Source organism: Archocentrus centrarchus, chromosome 18 (genome assembly GCF_007364275.1).
Source record: "Archocentrus centrarchus isolate MPI-CPG fArcCen1 chromosome 18, fArcCen1, whole genome shotgun sequence".
In the NCBI taxonomy this organism is placed as follows: Eukaryota; Metazoa; Chordata; class Actinopteri; order Cichliformes; family Cichlidae; genus Archocentrus; species Archocentrus centrarchus.
In genome coordinates, this window is record NC_044363.1 from 8,661,503 (window position 1) to 8,680,885 (window position 19,383).

Here is a 19,383-nt window from a genome sequence, read left to right on the forward strand (position 1 = left end):
GTCAGAGCCTTTCTAAGTGTAATTATTACCACAATAGCTCTGATTAAGTGTGCACTGCTATGTTAGACAATAACTACACATTACAACTACCCTCGTATTCATGTCAACAAGTACTTTTTATCTTTGTGCAGGATATTCCATTTCCTTTCTGTTCAGATAATGGATTCTGGATTTTCAGGCGTTCACATTTCCCCAGGCCTGGGGATGGAAAATAAAGCCAAGACTGAAGTGCCAATGGCTCAGTAACACTAGAATAAAGACAGAATGGCAACCTCCTTGCAACCAGAAAAAAAAGGTGGTTTCTTGATGACTGCATTGGATTCACATTTAGAATTACATGTAATTGTGTTTGCATCCAACACTTTCAATTGGAAGGGGATTGCACAGGTCACCTGGTGAGAGGCAACCAGACTCCAAGGTTCATGTTCAATCCCTCCATCAGTTTGTGCAACAGTTCTGTGACATGCATATTTAGAATGGGGAACTTAACTGATTAAATTACTAAATAAAAGCAAGGCTACTGAGTGCCTGTGTCAATCTGCAGTTAAATCACTGTCCTGCTGCACCCGTGTCACCTTCTGGAAAGTAATTTCTGGATCGGGTTTTGGTTGGACTCTAAATGTAGGTAGTTAATGTGAATTTCTGTCTATATGGATAGCAACAGATTTTGAAAAGACAGCAAGTGATTTGCCTTTTTCAATGATTTTCCACAGTTTGTCACAGCAATGTCACAAATGGATTGAATGTAATAGACAGAGCTGAGCCCATTTAACTGCATAGCAGACTGAACTCGCCTTGTCACTGTTTTATTACCGCTTTATTGGCATTGTAATATACTCAAATTGTCTTGAAGATGCTAGCTGACTGAGTGATTGCAAGTCTGGCTGCCAACTTTAAAGCAACTATTTTAAAGGCAACATGACTGCAAGATTGTTGTACACAGTTGCAATAAGTTTGGTGGTGCTGCAGTCTCCAGTGTTTTCCCTACTGTGACTGTGTGAGTGTGTGAATGTGTGAATATGCCTTTTCCCTTTTGTAAAGACAGTTCCAAAAACCTCGAGCCATTGATGTCGTGGGAGGAGCCACCACAAGAATCTCAGCAGTGACTCACATGTTCAGCCCACACATTCTGTCTGCCATGATCCTTTTTCTCATTGAGACTGCCCCACCATCTGGAAAACATGCTTTGCAACATTTAGCTCTCAGATCTGTTAAAATGTGGGTTGGATTGCCGATGGCATCGTTCACAGAACAGGCTTCACACTGTAGGAAAATTAACCTACAACCAGTCACTCAAAACAGCTTCATAATGATAGAAACTTTGAGCCTCAGTAAAATTTGTGAGTGAGTTAAAATTATGCACACTGATATTCACTCTGTTGTGGTAAAGCTTGGTGCACTGAAAGCTGTAATAAATAATGACCCGTAAAATATGTTCAAAGGTCACTGACATAAAACAGTCAGAGAGGCCGAAAGCAAAAAGGATGTTGATAACAGTTCAACAGGAAGCGCTGTGAATGTAAACATACTCATAGAAGTCTTTGACACTATGAGGCATGAAATGTAGTAATTAGTTAAGATTCAGTGACATGTGGACACATCTAACCGAAGTATCTAATGTTCAGTATTTGTGAGCAAAATACTTCTTGAACTAAAGTAAACGAGGCTCCTAAATCCAAAGTACTCCGTGTAGTGGACGTGCAGTACAGTTCCCTTCATATTTGCATTGCACCCCCCCAAATAGGGGTTAAATCGGCTGCTTAATTCACTTAGACTGAAAATGACACACAAAAAAAAAAGCAAAGTAAAATAGACATCTAGAGTATGAGAACTTTACCAAACACACACACAAAGTAAACCTAAAAAAACGAGTCTGCCTGACTCACAGTAGCACTACTCCACCCAGTGGTGAGAGTTTAACCAAACACAACCAAGCTCTCGATCCTTCCTAGCAGCAGCTAGATTCAGTGGCTTCAGTTAGAGGAAGTGATGCACGGCAGACAGTAATGAGGTGGAGCTGCCAGTCCAGACCTACCTGTGCTGTACTGTACAACCAATTTATGCTACTATTGTTTTTTGTTTGTTTGTTTGTTTTGACACTGCTCAAACAATTAAAGGCATACTTTGAAATCATAGTATATAATCAATTCATTTAAACCTGTAGGTTTGAATGAAGGTTGTTTATCAGTCAGGTTGCAGAATTCATCACAGTACAGAAACAGCCTTAGTGGAGGTTGCAAATGACCTTCTTTTTGACTCGATGCTGTTGACCATAACATTTTATTACAGAGATTATTTAGATTAGAGATTATTTACATTATATATGCTTTATTGATTATTGTTAATCTCTGGCTCTTTTTGGCTCTTTTGTCCTGTCACTCCCCTCAGCCTGAACAGGTTGTAGCAGATGACTGCCCCTCTGTTCAGGCTGAGTCTGTTAAAAGGGAGTTTTTCCTTCCCACTGTCGCCAAGTGCTTTCTCATAGAGCAAAGTCTGATTGTTGGAGTTTAGTCTGTATTAAGTCTTTATCTCAATATAAAAAGCACTGTGAGGCACCTGTTTGCTGTGATCTACTGCTGTATAAATAAAGGGAAACTGAATTACACTTTTGCTGAGAGTGTTTAAATATTGTGTCCTTTCTTGTGCTTTTCAGCTCTCAAACCTTGATGTTCTACTTTCAGATATTGTCTATGTAAATATTTTCTTTACATCAGTGTGTGAATTTAAGACTAAAAGCCTTAACAAAACACAATCACTCACACATGGGGTTATCTGCCTTTAGCTTTTATTTACTTCTACATCTCACCAACAGATGGAACCAAAGACTGAAAACAGTGAACTGAGCATTCACATGATACTTTGATATGATCTTCAAAAGTAAAATATGCATCTGCATTTCATAACATACGCATATGTAGAAATTGGACTTGGACACACAATTGGACAGAGAAAAAAATGCATTCTAGTGGTTCCTTAGTGTAGTAGTCTAGACATTAGCACGAGAAGCAAAAGATCTTTTTTGGCGGTCAGAAAGGGCATCTGGTGTATTATAATAATAATAATAAGCTGTGGTGACCCCTTCTGAATAAAATTAGCAAGAAAATCAGTGCATTATATCATCCCCTGTGCTCTCCTTTGTCTAAATTCTACAGATTTGGTGTTCCTTGTTGTTTTTTTTTTCTGTAAAAATGAATTAGAGAGAGAGAAGGCTGTTAAACAAATGAATTCACACAGTTTCTTTAATATCTGTAAAATGAGATAAAGGGTATAAAATTTTTTTAAAAAGCAGCAGATTTTATTACTCACAGAGCACATGAGAACTTCGGTTCAAAGCCCATATGGCAATGCCACCAATCACTGCAACAGCTCCAACACCAAACACGATACCAACAACTTCACCAGCACCAATGCTGCCATCGCCTGTATGTAGAAGAAGGATAAGCTCAAAGGCTGAATTGCTTTGAAAGTCAAACAATATTAAAACCATAGCTTTGCACTTCCAAGCGATGTAAGATATTCATATTTACCTGATCCTCGGGACTCATCTAGCACGTTGCTTAGAGGTTCAGTTTTATTTACTGTTAAACAACAAACAGAGGAAGTGAAAAATTTGCCAAATCTAAACACAAACATTAGAAGATTTCATTCTACACACAAATTCCTCAAAGCACACGCTTGCAAAAAAAGTGATTACACAAGAAGTCCAATTGGGAAACACCTTTGTGCCACTGTTTGTAATTATTAGCACCAGATAACCTGAAGAAATAAAACTGTCTTAAGGACAGAGGCCTTTATTCATGTGCCAAATCAGCTGTTGCATATTTCACGTACCAAAGGGAGGTGTGGTCATATTTTCTGAGGTAGTTGAAGGCAGAACAGTTGTTGGCAGCGATGTGGTGATTGGTCCTGAAAAAAAATTACATATGAAAAACTATCCTAACATAGAATGCAATGAAGGAAAAGCCAATAATTTCAGTTTACTCACTAATGTGGACGCTCACAATAACACAGCGTAGCTCAGAGTGATACTTGGCTGTGCTGAGGGAATCATTTCAAAGCATACTAATTAGAACACGAAACAGTACAAAATATATCCATAACGATGCTGTTGAGAAAGTGGTTAAACTGATCTGATCCTTCAGTATCATATTTTATTTTTCATAGGCAGTTTTACAGATACAAAAACATAACTGTATGATGTGATTTACACTTATAATCATGCAAATATCACCACACTGACTTTTCCTCTGCTTGGACTACAAAGCAGATGGGGTGATCTTCTCCATCTTCATTCTCAGATGGTGTCCAAGTCAGAATGAATTCTCCACGTGAAGCAGCGTGTTTGACAACATCATGTGGTCCACTGAACATAAGCTTTAAATCCCTAAAAAACACCAGAGAGAGATCTAGCATGTAAATCAGAGTTCATTAAAACATCAGAATTTATTCCCAAATGTATGGTGATGGTTGGCTTTTAAATCTTGAAGGTAGAAAACAGACACATCTTAAACTATGTCTTAAAAGGAAAAAAAATCAATAAAAGACATTTTATTCATGTATGGTTTGGCTTTGCAACTGAACAACACATGTGAAAAGATGAACTCTAATCTGATCATTATTTACATCATTCTTAAAGACCTCATAGTGCCATTTCACCCCAAGAGGGCACTACACTCTCAGACAGCTTACTTGGGGTTAGACGTAGAATGGGAGGCAGAGCCTTCAGCTTTCAGGCTAACCTGAGCTGCCTGCACCAAATCCATGTGGCATATATGAGGCTAAAACATTCCAGTTAGATCAAGCTTATAGTTAGGGCTGGATCAGGTGAACCCTCCCTTATATACGCTGCAATAGGCCTAGACAGTTGGGGGGCTTCCTGTGATGCATATATGCTACTCTGCATTTAATCAGAGGTGGCAAAAGTACTGACATTCTGTACTTAAGTAGAAGTAGAAGTACTTGTGTTAAAAAATACTTTGGTAAAAGTCGAAGTACTGTTTCAACTTCTTTACTTAAGAAAAAGTAAAAAAGTACAGGCTCTGAAATGTACTCAAAGTAAGAAAGTAAAAGTAGCTCTTTGGAGGACGTTTCTACCTCATATTTTTCTGTAAAGCTAACCGAAGCTCATTATATGTTATTGCAATCATATAAAATAATACATGAGAATAGAAATGTTATTCAAATCTATATTTTAATCCTAATGAATGCACTCAGCTTGAATCTGTTATGTAGGACACAAACTGTGAAAGGGAATTTAAACACAGCCCTATTCTCTGTGTCCTCCATAGTAGAGGGTGACTGTGCCTCCTCGGGTCGTTGCTGGGCCCACATACGTAACCGGAACACCTCTGAAGCCCATGGGCTATTTACAACCCTTGCAGGCTGCACTGACCTGACCTGTGGTTACATTTGTAAAGAGATGCACATCAGGATACTTCATATGCTACAGCGTAGAGTTCAGAGGAGATTTACGGTTACAGGATTGACACAAAACTCAAATTCAGGCCTTTTGCATGCATCCAACGTGTCCCAGAGTGCAGTTTCCTCCCACTAATGGGTTTGCAGAAATCATAAAACACGTACACAACAAAAACATTATTATCCAGGAGTTTTATCGATCTGATCAGCCCCTAAGAGCACTTCCTATGTTCGAATATCCGTCATTATGTCGTCAGCATGAACTATCATATTTTTAAAGCAAGCCACTAACATCATTTTGCTGGGAACTGTAGTTTTTTTTTGTTTTGTTTTTTTCCAAGGCTTCCCAGCTTCTGGGATTTTATGTTTATTAGAAAGCCGAAAATTGTCCTTTGAGTTCCGTTTTTCCTCTTTTCCCCCCTTGCATTCACTCTGGGCACCATTTTGCTTTCTGTAGCTCCCCAAATCATGTGCATTGTGAACAAAACTGATCATGCCAGGTGGTAAATTGCAAATTGCAGTTAAATAATATTATAATGCAGTGCATGGCATAGCGTCTGGGCAATAGAACCCAGGCATACACTGTCTGTGTGTCAGCATTTTGTTTCTTTCCTGTTACTTACGGGGCATTGGTTGCCTCTGCCATGATGGTAATATTCAGTGTTTCATTAATATAGGCAATCATGTGAGCCCCATTAGCTGGACTTGGAGGCAGAAACTTGGGCAGGTAGATTCCCTCAGAGCAGGACGGCACAGGCGGGTCCACTGGAACAAAAATGAATCATATATTGAAGTAATTTGGCAAACTAGCAAGATTACAAACATTTCGAGATACATTTGTCCTAGCAATTATGTAATCAAGTATTATTGTATTAAATGTGTTGGGTGAGATGATCCAGGTAAGAATTGCATTTGTAGTTTGGAGCCAGTTAATTTAGGTGAATTCATCTTGCTGAGTTATGGTGAGTGAGATGTCTTTGCTGAGTTTTCATCCAGCAAACAGGATTCCTTAATGGTTAACAGTTAAAGAACTACGTACCCATTAGACCAAATCTGATTGGTATTTTACTGAGAGCATCTCTGGGAGTCCTTGTTGTCTTCACACCATCACTTTGATGGAGGGAGATTGTCTGTATTGGGAAGTCCTCCATCTCCAGCTGCACGGCATATGGACCTTCTTCACTTCTTTTGGCCGAATCAAATAACAATGTGCAAGACTACAGAAATAGAGAAAAACCATTTGTTTTTGTAAATTCCAAGAATGTAAAAGGTAAAACACAAATTTGTGTTAACCCACATACCCACTACTGTGGGTGTTAGCATTTTGTATTGGATTACAACTACGGTAATGATTTCGATCTTTCAAATTAGTCAGCTGTTTATTTTTAACAAAATTACCTTGAAATCAGAAATTCTTCACTGAAATTTCAAGATTTTAATTTCTTTCACTATTTTTCTATTTTTATGAGAAACATGGAATATTCAGCTTTTTGCACAATAAATAAATAAATTACAAAATCCTGCCAGGTAATTTTCACTAAATCAGCTTAATGTTACAGCTGTACTTGCACTGAGGTCAAGTTGTTCATCTCCGTATAAGATATTTTATAGCTATTTCATATGTTTGGTATGAAAAAAATCTTTGCATAAAAAGCAATATTTACTTTAAAGTGTAGATATTTGTATAGGATTTATGTAATGTAGGGTAAATGTAGTTTCCACTACTGAGTACAAATACCTCAAACATGTAGTTTGCAGTACGGTAAATGCACTCTCCACCACCACCCAAAAAAAAAAAAAAATGATATCTTAATAGAGATGAAACTAAGATATTATACTCTGAAAGCCCACTGATTGGTAAATGCTCAGTACCAAATGGTTTTAGCAGATTGTCTGTGTAAGTTCTCCAGGTCATATTAGCCTCTGGAGCTTGAAAAAAGGCACCTTGACGCATTTGATTTTGCATGATTGTGCATAATCAGATACAGAAATACAGCAGTCCAAAACTGACATTTTGATATTGACTAAATCCTGAACACACGGACACAGTGAATTCCAGGATGCCACAATTTTTTAGTTCAGCAAGTCATGAAAGCTTAATTTAGGGTTCTTTACTACTTTAATGCATCTCACCATACAGAAGCTTTAGGGTATTTTTCAGTTGTAGGCATATTTACACAAAAAAGTCATAGAGAGAAACAGTTGTAACCTCCCATAACTATGTAGATTGATTGAGCTATGTCTTGTAAATTGTAAAAAAAATAAATACATCAGTTTGCAAGACTCACTTTTTCTGTGAGATTAATTATGTTGTAACAATGAGTGTAACTCACTGGTGTGATGGTCAGAAAGGATGGTGGGCTACAAGGACTGCATTCATTGGCTGCTGTGTCTCCAAATCTGCATTTAATCTCGTCTCCATCAGAATCAAAGGCCAACAGGCTGAAGGCTGTCTGACAATTTGAAGGAACTCTGGCACAGAGACATGACAGTTAGTACAATGCATAAAATACTCACCCAATTATGACTTACGACCTTAAGACTAACATCCAGCAGTTCATCAAATACTTATCTAGGACTAGGGTTAGGGTTAGTCCACCCCTTTATTTTTTTCCCCCATTTTTGGCCATAGCAGCTTTTATACACAGTAGACAGACAGAAATGATAGAGGCCTTTTAATAAAGGTTTTGCATATTTGAAATGCATAAATGGAAGCGTTTTTAAAAGTTAAACTGTAAGATTCAGATTTCATCTGTGTTTTTTTTTCTGAAAATTTCCCAATTCATCATTTAGCTAAAACATAAACCAACTCTGACAATAGAATGTGACTGTGGTGATTTTATGAAAAGAAAAAGAATCACAAGCAAATAAAATAATGCACAGTGACCTACATGAGCATTCATATTACATGTAACTGGATTTTACCTATGTGCTATGAAGGATTTAACTTTACTGATATGGCAAATATTTGACTCTTCCCCTTTAGACCTTGTAAATACTAAAATAGTAGTTATACCAAAGTTAACTTACCGCAGGGCTGGCAGGATGGTGGTCTGGGGTGATTTGTTGGGTTGAGCTGTGTCAGACCGGGTCCTCAAGTCCACCTGAGTCATAGCTCTCCAGGTACTAATGCCATTTTTGTTGCCAATCCAGTTGCCACCATCTAACCTGTGGAGTTTAACCAGAGGCAGTGAAGCTCTTACATAAATCTGCTGTACTTATTTGTAAATGCACGCAAGAAACGTATGTGTGAGTACAAGAAGTTTAGTCTGAGCTGAATGAATGAAATCAAGTAAGTGGTGGTTGTTGCATCGTTTGTGGTTTGATAGATTACTAACTGTAGCTGAAACAGAGCATTACGGGAAACCTCCCGAATCATGACTCCTTCCCTCTGACACCATTCTGTGCCCTCCTTGTCCACAATGTTCAGCTCCACAGTCTCAGCACCACAGTCACCACTGGCACATACCCATGTGTCTTCATCTGTGCACGAGCGAAAGCTCAGCTTATAGTCAAACACCACCTGCAATATTAAGATAGTAATAGTAAAAGTAGGTCTATTATTATATATTATAATAAGGCCAGAGTTACTGCGGCTTAAAAAATTAAAGAGGGGATTAACTTTCAGAGATTTTATTTTAGAGAAAAATGTTTTTTTTAAGTCAGAACAATATCAAAACATTATATTTTGTCTTTTATAAACAAACTTTAAATAGTAGTTGGGTATTGTTGTTACAGTAATGACTGGATCATAGTCAGTGTATACTGCTGCTTAGTCCCCTGGGTAGCTGTTACTCTTATCTTGTCCACGTCCTTGTGATACCCCTGTTATGATGAAATTCATGGCACTCGGCCAAAACAGGCCACTGCATACAAACCGATGCAGGAAGTTATGACATGTGACTTGTCATTATTGTCATGGCTTGTGTGTGGCAGGCAGGATTGGACCCAAGGATGCAGACTCAAAAAATAGAACTCAAAGGTGGATTTACTGAGAAAATACATGAAACCAAAACACAGCTAGACTGGAGCTGGACGGGTGCCAGAGATAAATAAAAAAACTACGGAGAAGGGAGACAGACAGACAGACAGACAGACAGACAGACACACACACACACACACACACACACACACACACACACACACACACACACACACACACACACACACACACACACACACACACAGCAAGGGAACACTGAAGACAACGCGACAAAGAACAGATGAAAACTGAGGGCTTAAATACACAATAGGTAATCAGGGCAAGGGGAAACAGCAGGTGAAGCAAATTAAACTACTAACACAGGGGAACACAAGACTGGCAAAATAAAACAGGAAGTGACTAACCAAGGTACACGCAGACTAGACACAGGGGACTTGCACACAGACACGGGACAGAGACGCAGACTAGTCACAACACTAGGAATAAAACTCAATATGAAAATACAGGAGGTCAGGGTCAAGACAAAATGACAAAACAGACAAGACCACAGATGCAGGGGATGGTTTCAGTGGCTGACTGCATGCACATTTTGAAGGTAGTATGGTTAGGGACAGTGTATGGGCTCAAAGTTACAATGATCTTTAACAGGAAATATTTGCGTTTCTTTCCTCCCACATGAGAATAAAATGAATTTCTTTGAAGTCTAGTCTTACAACACATGAAATGTGTGTATATATATATATATATATATATATATATATATAGTCACAAAATTGTAACTTTCTGTTTATTATTAAAAAATAACAAAAAATTTAAAAACTTTTCTTTTGCTGCTCTGGAAAGCAGTTTTTACAAGGTAAGTAATGGCCAGAGTGTATACATATTATTTTGTATGCATATTACTTCACAAAGATTGTGAGTATTGCAGTTGTGTATTTCAAATCCACAAGCACATTGGTGAACTGATCCAGGGCAATTATCCACTGGTCCAAAGCTTGGTTGCATGGTCCAGTTTGAATCTCAGATCTTTTTTTTTTTATTTGATTGAACCTCTTTATCAGTTTTATTCAACAGTTCATAAGTAAACACGAAAAGGTTTTACAGAGTTCTTTCTCTTTCATCTTTTCTTTTTCTGCAGCTTCTTTTGTTGCAACAGCACATCCTGTTACAGGACCGTGCTCAGATTCAGTGAACTCTTTCTCCTTTGTTCACACACACACAAACACACATTTTTAAGTCAGCAAAACAAACTTGCTGTTCAAAAATATTATTCAATAGTATTCAATAGTAGTATTACTATTAGCAGTTTTGCACGTACCGTGAGAGATCCATCATCTCTGCTGTCTTTAGGTGTAAAAGTCATCACTGTCCCATAGTAATGGGAAGCTTGAGAACCAAAGAGCAGCAGTAGCAGAAGAAGGAGCTGCAAAGTTCCAGTCATACTGTGGTGAGTATATCTGTCACTCTACACAGGCAGGTAATTGATACAACACAGGAACAGGCTCAGGTAATTATGCCGCTCAAATGAAACGACTGCAGTGGTTAAAACGAGGATGTTTTCACTGCGTCTCCTCCTTTACTCCCCTCCCTTTAACACCACCCAGTTCAACACGGCAAAGGAGACAATGGGATCTTGTCTGATTACTGTTCATTTAGGGCCTAACACTCATAGATACAAGCAAAAATAGTGGGGTCTCATCCAGAAATGTTTTCAAGAAAGTTACAGTAACTCAAAATAAAGTTGCATGATGTTTATTGTTATGGTCTTACAGAATTAATGTAAACAATAACTATGCTTGGTAACCTGGCTCTCTAACTGCTAGAGTTCAGCTAAAGCTTTGCTAATTTTGATCAAAAATGAACTGAACAAAACATTAACAAATGTTTTATATGGAAGGCTGTTTTGGTGAAAACAGTAATATACTACCATACATCCATATAGTACCAGTCAAAGGTTTGAATGAGTGAGTGTGTCCAGCAGGGTTATTATAGTTAACGAAAACGAACGAAATAACGAAAACTGAAATTGAAAAAACATTGTCGTTAACTGAAATAAATAAAAACTATAATTAAAAGGAAAAAACGATAACTAATTAAAACTGAATTGTGAGTTTACAAAACTAACTAAAACTAACTGAAATAATCGATAAACTTACTTTCATTTACTTGTTTTTTTGGGGGGGTTTTTAAGCCTTGTGGATTGATATGAAATCATTGTTTCCGCTCTCCGAGTTTAAGCTGGGAGCGCCACAGGACAACTGTGTGAGTGCGCATGTGCGTGCGCTCACCGCGCTGGTCCGCAAAGTAATGGCTGCGGTCTGCCGAGTCCCGTATGGAGGTTCTTTGAGTACAAACACCTGCACACGACCACAAGGTAATTAACACACACAATCCAGCTACACAAGCATAAATGCGGACATGAGGTCGGCAACTTCTGTAGGTTGTGTACAGAGGCCGCAAAGACCCTGCAGGTTTAATTAGCGAGCATCTAACCAAGCTAGCTCCAAAACAGAAGCAGCTTCAGGTGGTGAGAACATCAGGATGCAGCTGGATTTGAGCTTTGACTCCTTCAAAGAGTTTGTTTTTGTTTAACACCACATGTAGCTGTTGTTAATCTGCTGCACTGATGCTGAAGTTTATTGTGGAGTTTATTGTAGAATTTATTGAGTTTGGGAGTTCATGTTTTTCTTTGTTTCTCCCTGGTTATGCTCATGTGTGTCCTTAATATTACACAAATTTAGCATGTCTTGTGAACAGTTGGTTGTTGACTATATTTCTTTAAACTGTATCTTTTGTCAAGTTTTCATTACACAATAGTCACTTTTGCGCCTTGAATCTTGCACCTGATTAGGTATGAAAATACTAAAACTAATACTGAAACTAACTGAAACTAACTAAAACTAAGCATGAAACCAAAAATAAAAACTAATAAAAACGAGCAAAACCACTCTGAAAACTAATTAAAACTAACTGAATTAGAGAAAAAAAAGTAAAAACTAACTAAAACTAAACTATAATGTAAAATCCAAAACTATTATAACCCTGGTGTCCAGACTTGTACTGGAACTGTACATCCATCCATTTTCTATTTTCTATAGCGCCAGTCCCAGCTGTCATTGGTGAGAGGCAGGCATGAAACAATAATTTGCAAAGTATAGGGAGAAATGCATTAGCAGTTCATATGGACACTGGGGTGATAAAGATAAGTTTAAATGTTTGTTAAAAAAAAGTATTTCAGTGACCAGCGAGAATTGTCATGAACTTGTTTTGTATAAGAAGACACTGTGTACAGTTCTGTGTGAATAAGAAAACCACACTCTTCACCTTGAACTTGGAAGTAAAATATAAAAATATAGAATGGGGGATTTGTGGATAGAGGTCAAGGTAAAAGTTAAATTGCATTATAAAAATACTGGATAAAATTACTGGAATAAGTATTTATCATAACATCACCCTCTAAAAATAGTAGCCTAAGTAAGTTTTCAATGAAAGTTTTATTTTTGCCTAAAACATCATATTTTTAATTTTTTGGTTTAGTTTTTTTTTTTTTTTTTTTTTTTTTTGGCTTTTCTGAAAAACCTGAAAAAAAAAAAAAAAGACGACTTAGGCCATTATTTTAAAAGCGTGACAATATGCAAACACGTGTGACAAATAACTTCTCTCAACTCATTCTATAGAAATAATATTTTAAGCAGTATCATAAAAACAATATCAGAGATGTAAGTTTCATTGCCTTGATTTGTCAGAATCATCGAGAATGAACCATAAAGCTGTTGATCAACTGCCATCACAATCCAAACATTCTTGGAGCGAGCGCCAAAAGAAGATGACTCACTGACTTTTATAATCTTTAATTACACCACATTAGTACTGTGGTTACTTTGTTATATCAAACAGTCTGGCTGAGTGTACACTCCCATGTAGGACAATAACCTACTGAGAAACATTCATAAGGTTGAAATACTTTTTTGTGGGGCTTTCATTTCCTGTGCACATAATAGATTCTGGATTTTTAAGGTACTCTTGTGCTTCTGATCTAAAGTAATTCAGTGGGCTCCAGCCCAACCACAACCCTGAGCTGGATAAGAGGAGGAAACTGGACGGATGGATGGATTGTCTCCTAGGCCGCTCTGCCACTAATTAAAGGAACTAAAGTGGATCTCTCAGTCATGTTTGTGCTACTGGTACATGGCTGTTGTACAGAGTGACCATGTTTGTGCTTCACTTTTGGTGAGTCAAATTCTAATATTGTATTAATCCAGCCATCAACCCATCCATCCATTTCCTTAACCACAGATTATTACACATTCCAGCAAGAAAGTTCACATTACTGTGATTTTACATTCTTTACATCCGCTCCCAATCGATTTCAGGATTTGTTTTAAAATTCTTGTATTTACATACAGAGCACTAAACATCCATGCTTCAAATGATATTTCTCAGCTTCTCACAATCTTAGAATCTCTAGAATACCCAGAGAGATTGAACACAGGTACAGGGAGCACACATGAACTCCAGGCATGAGGGCCCAAGATGGCTTCAAGAGGAGGATGTTTTTGCTGTGAGGTGACAGCACTAACCCCTGCAGTATTTGTATGTATAACTAGTCCATTACTAATAACAGATATCTGCATGTTGTGCTAGCATTAGCTGGTAACTTAGCACTCAACTTTTCCATCCAAATATGGTCACTTCTGGCTCTAAAAGGCCAACATGACTCACTCAAAACTAGGTGTATCTTCCTGTTGTCCCTCTTTCACTTGATTTACTGTATCATTTTTAAGGTTAGTTCTTCATCTTGGTTTTTACTTACTTCCTTTTTTCTTTTCTGTGCCTGTTTTTGTGTCTGAGTTCACATGTTTCACATTACCAGTGTCTTGCTAGTGTGCACATGCAACAGGACAGGTTGATTTTGCAACGGTTTCCATGGAGAGTATTTTTTTTCTCTTGTTGTGTGTGGGTTCTTCTTCACAGTAAGCCTGGATAAGGGCATCTTTGGCAGTGTCCTTGTTTCAACTTGAAAATGTTAAACCCTGCAATTACAGTTAGATGTGAGTCACTGCAGACACCCAGATGTGGACCTGCATCTGGTTTAGTTTGGATTATGTTGGTGTATCCATGCATTTGTAAGCTGACTTATTTTCAAGTCAGCTAACAGAAAAATACCAAACCATGAAATCATGACAGGTTTTCAGGGCATGGCCAAGAACAGAGACAAAGGTTTACTGAACAATATGCAACAGAACATCAACAATAAATACAATAGCCCAAAGTAAATACAGAACTACAGTGCAAAGTAAAAAATAGACACTAAAACAGAATCAACAATAAAAGATTGGTGCTGATGGCACAATATTCCTGGTACCATAGACCTCAGTGGATAAGAGATAAGCTAAGATTTTAATCAGTAACTCATATATAAATTACCTCAAATTCTGGAAGTTGTTAGCTGATGATTTGCATGTTTATGAGTTATCATGTTCCCACAATATGTGCTTTCATGAGTGGCAGTGGGTAGGTGCTCACCTCACAACTAGAGAGTCGCTGGTTCGAGTCCCCGTCTAAGTGCATGCTGTCGTTGTGGCCTTGGGCAAGACACTTAACGCACATTGCCTAAGTGTGAATGTGGTTGGTGGTTGGAGGGGGCCATAGGCGCGAATTGGCAGCTACGCCTCTGTCAGACTGCCCCAGGGCAGCTGTGGCTACATTAGCAGCTTACCACCACCAAGTATGATTGAGGTGTGAATGAATAGTGCATGAAATTGTAAAGTGTCTTTGAGTACCGTGAACATAATTCTAAGGTATTATTATTATTGTTTCATTTTTGACCCTAATGGTACAACATACCGGTAGCACTTGTTTACCTTCGACTGTGGTATAACTGTCAGAACTTTGGACTGCTGGCAAAGGTGTGTCCTCGGCTATTATACTCAGTGTCTCTAATGTGGGCAGGCAGATCCAGACATGTCCATGGCATGACTGCTGCCATGCACAAACCCCAAACCGGCCCCTGGTTACAGCTTGAGAAAAAAAAATAAAAGTATTTCTATGCTAACCTCATTACTGGACGGGTTTCAGGTGGAGAGACCAAATATTCGTATTACATATTTAGAATCTACCACAGATGTATCAAACTCAGTTTCACTCGGGGGCACAAGAATTCTACTACTGCAACAAACAGTGGCTGCTGGTGGCTCAATAATTTGAGGAAGAGTGAAGGAAAAAACATCCCCTTATTTTAGTGTATTATGCATTATTTGCTATCTTATTTCCACTTCCTTAAGCTCAAACAAAGGCTTACAAAACAAAATGATCACTATGGGCTGTGGATGTGAAACCTGTGAGCATCTAGTATCAGCTGTGGTCTTTAGGAAACTGGCTCTTTACAAAGCCTGGAGGGAGGGGCAGTACTGTGTACTTGAGAGGAAAGGCCACTTCTGTGAAGCCTAAAGTCCAACCACACAATAATAATGCCCCAGCTAATGAATTAATTACCAGCCTACTTATTGCCATGTTTTCTTGGTTACTAATTTTTGCAGAGGGCACACTCTATGGTAAACATCCTTATTGAACAGATCAGCCTTTTTAAAATAAGAATGTTCTGACCGTCCTGAGAAGACAGCATTCCAAGACAAACACTTGCTACCCACAGTAAAATTTGGTGGTGGTTCCATCATGCTGTGGGGCTGTGTGGCTGTGCAGGTACTGGGAATCTTGTTAAAGTTGAGGGTCTCATGGATTCCAGTCAATATCAGCAGATTCTTGAGAACAATGTTCAAGAATCAGTGAAAAAGTTGAAGTTGGATACTTCAAGACAACGACCCCAAACACTGCTCAGAATCTACTGAGGCGTTCATGCAGAGGAACAAGTACAACGTTCTGGAACGGCCATCTCAGTCCCCAGACCTGAATATTATTGAAAATCTGTGGTGTGATTTAAAGCGGGCTGTCCGTGCTCGGAAACCATCAATGACTGAACTGGAGAAGTTTTGGAAAGAAGAATGGTCCAAAATACCTTTATCCAGAATCCAGACTCTCATTGAAAGCTAAAGGAAACATTTAAAGGCTGTTATTTCTGCAAAAGGAGGATCTACAAAATATTAATGTAATTTTTCTGTTGGAGTCCCCAAGCTTATGTACCTGCCTAATTTTGTTCAAATAATTATTGCACACTTTCTGTAACTCCTTTAAACTTCATTTCACTTCTCAGATATCACTGTATTTGTCTCTTATATGATATATTTAACTGGAATTGCTGATCCAAACAACCAATAATTTATAAAGGAAAATCAGGAAAATTATCAGGGGTGCTCACACTTTTTCATATCACTGCATTTATTAATGTATTTTTCTCTTTAGTGTCACAGCTGCATCAAAGAAACAATAGTTTCTTAGACATAAACTTGCAGTATTTTATAAAAGTCTTTTTTTTTTTGTCTTTAACTGTTTTGTGTGTTATTTAAATTATAAGTACCTGTCACAGCTGTGACTGTGAGCTGTGAAAGAGCACAGAGGGAGGGATTTGTCCTCATTTCCTCAGTTGAATCTATGCAAAATAATCACAAAGATAACACAGTCTAACAGACATAACAGTATTTTTGAACCAGCAATGTAATAAACAAAGAGCAATTAGCCAAAATATTATCATATTTCTGCATGATGTGTTCAATAAATCACTGCACCTATTTCCCATTTTCCAAGCAGAATGTAAAGAAATGAAGTGTGATGATTCCTCATAAAATCCTAACATTTTAAATCCAATAATAAAGACAGAAGAGGTGTACTTACAAAAATCTGAGGGAGCACAATCACAAACAATATCAACGTACTGCACACAGGAAAAAACAAAAAGCATTAAACATATGTGGCAGGTGAGTTAATGTGTGCCCCGTGGAAGTGGATGATGTTGATCACCCACACAGAGGCCTGCAGCAGCAGAGGGTGTCTGTTACACTCTGGGTCAGTGAGGTGGCAGCTATCAGGCAGGACTCTGGACGCAGCGTGGATGGTGGAGAGTGGATAGGCATGGCGAAGTATCCTTGGGCAATCCATTGTGTGTGTGTGTGTGTGTGTGTGTGTGTGTGTGTGTGTGTGTGTGTGTGTGTGTGTGTGTGTGTGTGTGTGTGTGTGTGTGCAAGCACGCAAATGTTAGACAAAGAGATTTGAAAAAAGTGCTTGTATGAATGGATGTGTGACTGGGTGGATGAGGCTTGTAGTAAAAGTGCTCTGAGTGCTCAGAGTAGAAAGGCTCCTCGTTTATGGAGCTTTATTGAGCTTTATTGACCTTTATTGACCTTTATTGGCATTAAGAAAACAACTTACCAGTGCATTACTGCCACCTACTGCTGGCAATGAGCAGGAGCCACAGCTGGTTCTTAATTACCCAGGGGTGATTAGACAATGCAACACAGTCTGATAAAGGATACGTGGAGATCACTTCATTTGTGGGCAGATCAAATTGAAATAAATGTTATTGATTGATCAGGTATTCTTGATGTGTATCCTGTGTTCTAGTAGCTGCAATTCCAGCAGTGTAAAAGGGATATGGCAGCAAATTAGAATCAAGTATAACAACATTTGTTCATTTTCGAGACCCCCAAATTACTACATGCACATTCCTGTGACAGAGCAATGCACAGTTTGGAATCCATTCAGCTGTTTTAGTCAAGTACAGCTGAACAACTCACACATATAAAACATGTTCCCCCAGCAGAGAATTGATATTGTACTTAAAACCTGATGTAAATGAAGAACCAGTTAAAACGTGGCACTTTAAGATGATTTTTAACTGAAACGGGGAATATAACCTGCCCCTGACAAGGTTATGTGTTCAACAAGCATAACACACTGACAGGTGAGTGAATGACAGTGAAAATGGGCAAGCATAAGGATTTGAGGGAGTTTGAAAAGGGCCAAATTGTGATGGCTAACTGGGTCAGAGCCTCTCCAAAAGCAGCATTAATCGCTTATTTGCAACAGTGTTGCATTTTACTATTATTTAATTATATGATAACTTAAGGAAAACACTACAATGAGAGCACAATTACACAGTCTGAATAGCTTCCATGTTTTTTGCTGCAGTGACTGTCTTAATATATTGGTCCCTTTCTTTCTGAAAACATAAAATAAAGTTTTAACTGGATCTATGAATGCAAATTTTGTAAATAATGTAATTGGTTTTTCATATATTCTTTTCCTCCTTAAAAATAATGTTCACAGCTACAGTTTCCTTTATTGTTGATTTCATACACAAAAAGACTGAACTGGGTAACATGAATCATTGAAAATAAAAGCAGTTAACTTTTCAGGCTGATTCGAGTTCACGTCTAATATTGGAGAAAAAACATCCTGTACAATACAACAAGTTTCTTACAGACACTGAAAGAATCAGATTCACATCTATTACCAGCCTTAGAGCATTTTATGGCTGTAAGCTATGCCTTTATTGCTCTAAAATGCAAATTTTTAAGATTTTAATATTTTTAATCCAAATTTGATTATCATATCAGCTGTCTTTGTTTTCTACTTAAAAGAGATATTGCATATGGAAATGTTAAATGTTCACTCAGCCCAGAGAAAAATAGGAGAACATTGTTACACAGAAACAGAAACGGAAAAATAAAGTTTTTATTTATAATTCAACACATTAATAATTACAAATATGTGGTTTTCTGGGGTCTGACACAGTTATTGAACATTAGCTATTATAAGCATATAAATGCTTATAATAGAAAAGACATGACCCGATCTTATTAGAAATAAAGTAATTCAGACCTTAACGCAGAATAACATAGATTCTTATTCTGTAAAAAATGTAAAACAGAATACAAAGAAATCAAATTAAAAAGAAGTATTAACACAAAGAGATGTTACAGTATTATTGTTATGTCATTATTGTTATGTCATCTGTTTCTAGCCTGGACAAAGAAAAAACATATTTTTAACAGTATCTTTAGGTTGTGACTGCAACATTTACTAGAAATATAAGGTCTATAGCCAGGAAGTTAGCATGGTTTTAAAGC

The 19,383-nt window shown here is 37.8% G+C and overlaps 1 long non-coding RNA gene across 1 annotated transcript; it reads right to left on the reverse strand.

Annotated features, from left to right (window-relative positions):
- Positions 1-3,890: 3,890 nt before the first annotated feature.
- LOC115796715 (uncharacterized) lies at positions 3,891-4,378 on the reverse strand. Its single transcript, XR_004021326.1, has 3 exons — positions 4,241-4,378; positions 3,986-4,038; positions 3,891-3,906 (listed from the first exon to the last, which is right to left on the reverse strand). It is a non-coding gene; the product is annotated as an uncharacterized LOC115796715 (long non-coding RNA).
- Between the last annotated feature and the right edge of the window lie 15,005 nt (positions 4,379-19,383).